Genomic DNA, 7908 nt, shown 5'->3' on the forward strand with positions numbered 1-7908 from the left:
CAGATTTTCCACTTGTGGGACAAATAAATGCAGATTTGCTGTGTGTGTGTGTGTGTGTGTGTGTGTGTGTGTGTGTGTGTGTGTGTGTGTGTGTGTGTGTGTGCTAACATTGGCATTTGTTTACTCAGATCCAAGGCAGGCCAAACCTCTGTGTTACAACCTACATACAAAAGACAGACATTCACAATATATGGGTACACAAGTCTGTTTTATTTCAAAGTGTTTCAAACTTTACAGGGTTTACAGACCCAGTGTCCATCATCCCTGCATTTGGCACAGGTGAATTTCTTACATGTTGCACAGGTAAATCTGCTGCGATTCCTGTTGCAGCTCTCTTGCACCTGGCACTGTGTTGTCTTTACAGTCCCTGGCACAGCACCTGCCTCTGTGCTAAGATTTCTTTGTGCTGCATGAATCGGCAACGAAGTTGCTGAGCTAGAAGACGCAGAAACAATCTTCTTTTGCCTGTCCACCCTGTACATGCCTTGTACAAAATGTAGGCATTCACTGCCGCCAGGTCCAGCATATTGTAGAAAACCGCTACTGGCCACCTGCGTGTTGCTGATCTTACAGAATACATCCGTGCCATTTGGTCCAACACGTCTACACCACACTGTAAAAGCAGAGCGAGAGAGTCATGAGTATATGTTTTTTCTATAGGCCTGTATAGCACACATCAGAAAACATTGTAGCACTGGTGTAAATTGTACACACATTCACATACCTTCATGTGGTTGTAGTCTGTGATCGTGTTGGGTTTCCTCTTTCTGCCGTCACCGATCGTCACGTCTTGGTGCATGGAACTTAGAACACACACAGTCTTGGTTTTTTAGGTGCATAAATTGTCAAGGAGACACTGCCACTTCTAAGCACTGAAGTGGAGAATACCTCTCGCTTTGCAGTATCTTTTGCAAGTTGAGGAAGTTCACGCCGGACTTTATTCACCATGCCCAGTAATGTTGTTTTGCGCTGCAGTAGTCTGTGCGACAGTGACAGTGAAGTAAAGAAATTGTCCGTTGTGACATTTCTTCCATCATCCAAAAACGGCTCCATCAGTTTCATGACCACGTTCTCTGCCAGCCTCTCTCCCTTCTGACGACTGGGGTCCTTTCCCAAGTAAGGAGATGCACTGCAGACATATTTGGTGTCCAAATCCGTGGCCATCCAGAACTTGATCCCAAATTTGTCTGGCTTGGTTGCAATATACTGGGTGAATGGACAACGAACCTTGGTAGGGAACAGCTGTTCATCTATGGTCATGTGTTCCCCTGGAGTGAAACTCTTAGCACAGTTCTCGTTGAAGCGTGTCCAGATGTCGGAGATCGCTGCAAATTTGTCTGTTTTCACCCGTTCTGCCCGCGTGTCCCTGTCATCAAATCGAAGGTGTTGCATAATTGAAATGAATCTATCTCGGGCATTGTCTCTTTGATTAGTGGCACCAGAAAACTTTCTGACCAGCAATCCACAATGGCACCAACAGGACACATGATTGCTCTTACAAACAGGATTGAAATGAATGCCATAAGTTCATGAACTTAAAGCATAAAGTCTAGTTATACACACAGACACATCTATATCATATATATACATATATATATATATATATATATATATATATATACACACACACACACACACACGTAGATAGATAGATATGTGTGTGTGTGTGTGTGTGTGTGTGTATACATACACCAATATTTTTGAATGAACACGTGTCCATATTTATGTTTCCAGATTGTTTGTATAGTGCACTTTCTATACTGTGCTCTGTCCACTTTTTGCAATGACAATGCAGATTTTCCACTTGTGGGACAAATAAATGCAGATTTGCTGTGTGTGTGTGTGTGTGTGTGTGTGTGTGTGTGTGTGTGTGTGTGTGTGTGTTTGTGCAACATTGGCATTTGTTTACTTAGATCCAAGGCAGGCCAAACCTCTGTGTTACAACCTACATACAAAAGACAGACATTCACAATATATGGGTACACAAGTCTGTTTTATTTCAAAGTCTTTCAAACTTTGAACGAACCTTGGTAGGGAACAGCTGTTCCCTACCAAGCATTTCTTGCAGCTGGCAACAACGGTCGTGCATTCAGTATAGTTGTGACTTCCGCAAAAAATGTGGTCAAAATCTCATAAGTTGAAGCATTTCTATCAGGCATTTCTGAAAGTTGTAACACAGAGGTTTGGCCTGCCTTGGATCTGAGCAACTCTGAGTGAGCAAATGCAAATGTGCCAGGCCTCAAGGACAATGGGTGGTTTGCACAACAAAAGCTGTAGGAGAAACAAGCTGACGACCTGTGAAAATCTCAGCAGGGGTGCTTAACACCTCGGGACTTGCACCAGAAAATAAAAAGCCAGTAATTCTAGGGGTATTGGGTTTAGGGAAGTTACGCAAATTTGCGCAGGATAGTAAATCTAGTGTTAAAGCCATTGAAAAAGGTTAAGAATAGAGATGATATATATATATATATATATATATATATATATATATATATATATATATATATATATATATATATATAATCCAGCACATAACAGCAGGGTGCAAGATGCTAGCAGGCAAGGCATACATGGAACGCCATAACCAAGTGGGCGGCATAGTGTACAGGAACATCTGTGCCGAGTATAACCTGGAAGTCCCAAGGTCAAAATGGGAGATGCCCCAAGGGTGATGGAGAATGACCGAGCTAAGATCCTGTGGGACTTCCAGATGCAGACGGACAAAATGGTGGTGGCTAACCAACCGGACATAGTGGTGGTAGACAAACAGAAGAAGACGGCTGTAGTGATCGATGTAGCGGTTCCCAATGACAGCAACATCAGGAAGAAGGAACACGAGAAGCTGGAGAAATACCAAGGGCTCAGAGAAGAGCTCGAGAGGATGTGGAGGGTGAAGGTAACGGTGGTCCCCGTGGTAATCGGAGCACTAGGTGCGGTGACTCCCAAGCTAGGCGAGTGGCTCCAGCAGATCCCGGGAACAACATCGGAGATCTCTGTCCAGAAGAGCGCAGTCCTGGGAACAGCTAAGATACTGCGCAGGACCCTCAAGCTCCCAGGCCTCTGGTAGAGGACCCGAGCTTGAAGGATAAACCGCCCGCAGGGGCGTGCTGGGTGTTTTTTGTTGTTATATATATATATATATATATATATATATATATATATATATATATATTTTTTTTTATTTCTTATTTGTTTTTCACGGGCAGGAGAAACCACTTCCTGGAGAACAGAAACAACATCCAAGGCCTCCCTGAGTTTGAAGCTCAGGTGTAACCAGAGGTGGCAAAAGTACAGATATTCTGTACTTAAGTGAAAGTACGGATACTACTGTTTAAAAAATACTTCAGTAAAAGTTGAAGTACTCATTCAACTTCTTTACTCAAGTAAAAGTAAAAAAGTACAATCTCTGAAATGTACTCAAAGAAAGAAAATAAAATAAGCTCGTTGGAGAACATTTTTATTTTTGTGGAGAGCTAAATGAACCTTGTGCTATATTAACACAATAAAATAAAATCAGTAGATGGGAATGCAAACTTTAATTTTTTAATTATAATTATACTTGAATATTTGCTTAAATCAGAAGAAAAAGAATGGAAAAACAGCTCTATTTTCTGTTCCCTATATTGTAGATGGTGATTTTGCATCTAAACAATCTGTACAGTCAGGGGTTAAAGTGGATTCAGCAGGTGGGGAAACCCTACAAATGTCACGATCGGGGGAAACGCGCGAATTAAACACAGCAATTTGGCGTGCCAGTGTGGCGTGCTGGCTAGACCCAAACGCGGCGAAGGCTAGCGATGGGTTGGAACAGGCACGCAGTTACTCTAGTAACGATCGGTGCACAAAGCACGGCTTCGGAACCGACGTTACAGACGGAGAGCGAACTGAGCTGGGATGAGCAGAAGAGTCAAGAGAGAAAACACTCACGGTTGCTGAAGCAGGCGGAGACTGAGGTCGGCAAGGATTCGGAGCTCCTGACATGAAGAGATCGATGTCTGAGCGGAGAACAGGTGGGTGGTGTCTCTCTTTTAAGCCCGACCCCGTGATCAGCTGATCACTGCCTGACAACAATTGGTTGTAATGACTCAGTGTGAGGAAAAGGGTCGTGTAACATGTAAGTTTTAAATGAGCAGTCCTTATCTTTAAAACGAACCTCTCTTTTTCCTCTCATGTCCTTCTTATCTTTCTCCATCTCTGAGTGAAGTTAGCTCTTTCTTTTCTCTCCCTGTGAAATACAGCAGCTGGAACTTTAACTACCAACACACTGTGAGACAAACTGCATACAACAGTTTGTGTGTTTGCTGATGTTTGTTAAGCTGATAGAAACAATGGATTTGAAATGACCTGACACATTAAAAACTCCCTTTATGCTTGCTTGTCTACAGTAGGGATAGCTAGATGTTGAAGTACCACAACCACAGCTAAAAAAGTAAATTAAAAAAACACTGTGCTACTTTTAATCCGTGACTTTGGCACAAGTCATTTCTTTTTCTGTGACATCCCCTTGTGACTAATACATGAACAGGATCGCCTTTCACTGCCTGATCAGTGACTGTGTCACTGATTAGGCTTAATTGGTTTGATGTGTGAAGGCTTGCAGTGACGAAATAATAACTCTGTTCATCTGGACGTAGTGTTTTGTGGGAGAAACGTTTCGTCACTGTTTGCTTTTGCGTGTTTGCTTTTGGAACTGTGTCTTCATTCCACCTGTTTCACATACAAGGGTCAGTTCTACAGGCAGAAACATGGGTGTGCCATGGGCTCCCCAGTTTCACCCATCATGGCCAGTTTTTACATGGAAGAAGTGGAAAAGAGGGCTTTACTATCCTACCCTGGAGCACCACCAAGCCATTGGTTCAGATATGTGGATGACACCTTGGTGAAAATGAAATCTCAGGACGTACTACACTTCACGGATCACATTAACTCGGTGGACCGACACATCAAATTCACCAGGGAGGATATGAAAAGTGGCAGGTTAGCCTTCTTAGACTGTGAGATTTCCATCAGTAATGGGGGACATCTAAAAGCTGACGTGTACCGTAAACCTACACATACAGATCAGTATCTAAGGTTTGACTCTCATCATCCACTGGAGCACAAACTGGGTGTCATTGGGACGCTACAACACAGAGCGAACACCATCCCCACTGACACAGCGGCCAGGGAGGTAGAAGAACAGCACATCAAGAAGGTTTCTGTGGCTTTTAAACCCCAAAACGCCGCGCCAAAAATTGGTACACCCCAAGGATCGGGTCCCCCGACACAAACAGAGTAACATAGTGTACGCTGTTAAGTGCCAGGAGGATTGCCAGGATTTATACATCGGGGAAACCAAACAACCTCTGGCAAAGCGGATGGCACAACACAGAAGAGCCACCTCGTCAGGCCAGGACTCTGCAGTCTATTTACACCTACAGGCCAGTGGACACTCTTTCAATGATGAGGATGTACACATCCTGGACAGGGAGGAATGCTGGTTTGAGCGCGGAGTCAAGGAGGCCATTTATGTGAAGAGGGAAAGACCATCTCTGAATCGAGGAGGGGGCCTAAGGGTACATCTTTCGCCATCTTACAATGCTGTGATTGCAGCCATTCCCCAACTCTCTGTGAATGGTACTCATGGCCATTGATCAGTGGTCTTTGATCAGTAGGTTTTGGTCAGTGGTTGTTGATCAATGGTCATGAGAATTTGTGTGGCCGGATGGGTTGTGTGCGTCTATCTCTCTGGTTCTTTGCTTGCTCGCTTCACCTTCTCTCCCTCTCTTTCTGCTGCACTCGCTCCTTGTGTCATGTGATTGGGCTAATTAGGAACCCACCTGCGTAATGATTACACGGTGGTGTCTGTCTGTATAAAGGGAAGCTGTTTTTTTTTTGTTGGTTCATTCCTCCCGAGCTTCTGGCGCAACACAGCAGTAAATGCTGGCCTATTTAATTTACCGAGACGATCGGATTGTGTGACTGCTACAGGTAGGCTTCCTTTTGACCTCTGATTTCTCTCAGAAGTAGGGAACTAGTAGTAATATTTCGGCGGCCCACTACAGCACGGCTGTTTCTCTTTTCTTTACTCCAGCTGTGGTGGAGAGACGCGTTTGAGTTGCGTCCACCGTACAGTATAGCGCCTCCAGTCTTGGGGTAAGCCACTTATATTATAGCTACTAGTATTTGTAAATCAGAAGATTAAGGTTATCTTTGCCCTTTTGTTTGTAGGTAGGGTTTGATTGCTGCCGCACCCTCTCAGGGACCAACCGCCTGCCTAGCACAGTGTGGTTCCTGCTGCTTTGCCTCGCCTGTCACGCTGTCCCGCGTTCCTCTGGATGTGAACAACCTCGTGTCAGTGTGTACCAAAGAGTTGTCACAGGAGGTGGTAAGAGCGGCTTGGGAGGGAGCAAGAGTAGCCCAGCAGAAAGAAGTTGCGTGGGCGGCTGTCCTTTTGGCTTCCTGTCAGGACGTCATGCTGCAGCCAGGCGCGGCTCTCCAGGAAGTCAAACCTGATGACCTGATGCAGGCACAAAGGGATGACCCCACGATGAAGGAGGTCATCAGACTTAAAGAGTCTAATGTCAGACTCAGTGAGAGTATCAGGAGGTCGTTAGAAGGATCTGCTTGTAAACTCCTCCGCGAGTGGGACCGATTACACCTCAAAAATGGAATCTTGTACAGACGAACACCCGAACGGAAACAACTAGTCCTACCTCTCCTGTACCAGCCTATGGTATTGAAACATCTTCATGACCAGATGGGTCATGTCGGTACTGAGAGGGTCCTTCATCTCGCACGAGAGAGGTTCTATTGGCCTCACATGAAGAGGTGCATAGAGGACTACGTCACTAAGAAATGCTGTTGCATTAAACAAAAGAAACCCACAGTTCATGTGCATGCACCCATGGGCAACCTGAAGTCCAACTCACCGCTTGAACTTGTCTGTATAAACTACCTACATCTCGAGAAAAGCAAAGGCGGGTATGAATACATTTTGGTAGTGGTCGACCACTTTACACAGTTCGCTCAGGCCTACCCGACCAAGAACAAATCCGGGCGGACTGCAGCAGAGTGGATCTACAATGATTTTATACCTCGCTTCGGGTTCCCCAACAAACTCCATCACGATCAGGGGCGAGAGTTCGAAAATGAGCTCTTCCGAACTCTTGGGCAGCTCTCAGGGGTTGGTCATTCTCGGACATCCCCATACCACCCCCAGTGTAATCCCGTAGAACGATTCAACCGCACCTTGCTGCAGATGTTGCGTACCCTGACAGACAAAGAAAAGGAAACATGGAAAGATCATCTCCCGCAAGTTGTACACGCATATAACTGTACTCGTCATGAGTCCACGGGTTATTCCCCACATTTCTTGCTTTTTGGCTGTCACCCCCACCTTCCTGTGGATCTTTTGTTCGGCCTGGTTGAGGAAACTGAACCAGTGTCGCACAGGGGGTATGCTGAAAAGTGGCGTAAGAGAATGACAGAGGCCTATCAGGTTGCCATCAAAAATAGCCTCTGCTAGTGCAAAGGGGAAGTCTTACTATGATCAGAAGGTGAGGGGAGTGGTACTGAAACCAGGGGACAGAGTGTTGGTGAGGAACTTAGGCGAGCGTGGTGGACCCGGCGAATTACGCTCCTACTGGGAGAACAGGATATATGTGGTCAAGGAACAGGTTTCGGATAACCCAGTGTATGTCGTCCATCCAGAGGGTAATGACAAGGGAAGAACTCGGACCCTGCACCGAAACTTGCTCCTGTTGGTCAATGATTTGCCAGTAGAGTTCCCACCACAACCAACTAAACCAACCTTAAGATCGACACACAAACAGACCAATGATCGAGTGAGGGGTAAAGACAGGGAAGGACGGATAGAAAATGCTGAGACCTCTGATTCAGATGGTGACCCGGGCAGTGGCTATTGGC

This window comes from Oreochromis aureus, linkage group 22 (genome assembly GCF_013358895.1).
Source record: "Oreochromis aureus strain Israel breed Guangdong linkage group 22, ZZ_aureus, whole genome shotgun sequence".
Taxonomy (NCBI): domain Eukaryota; kingdom Metazoa; phylum Chordata; class Actinopteri; order Cichliformes; family Cichlidae; genus Oreochromis; species Oreochromis aureus.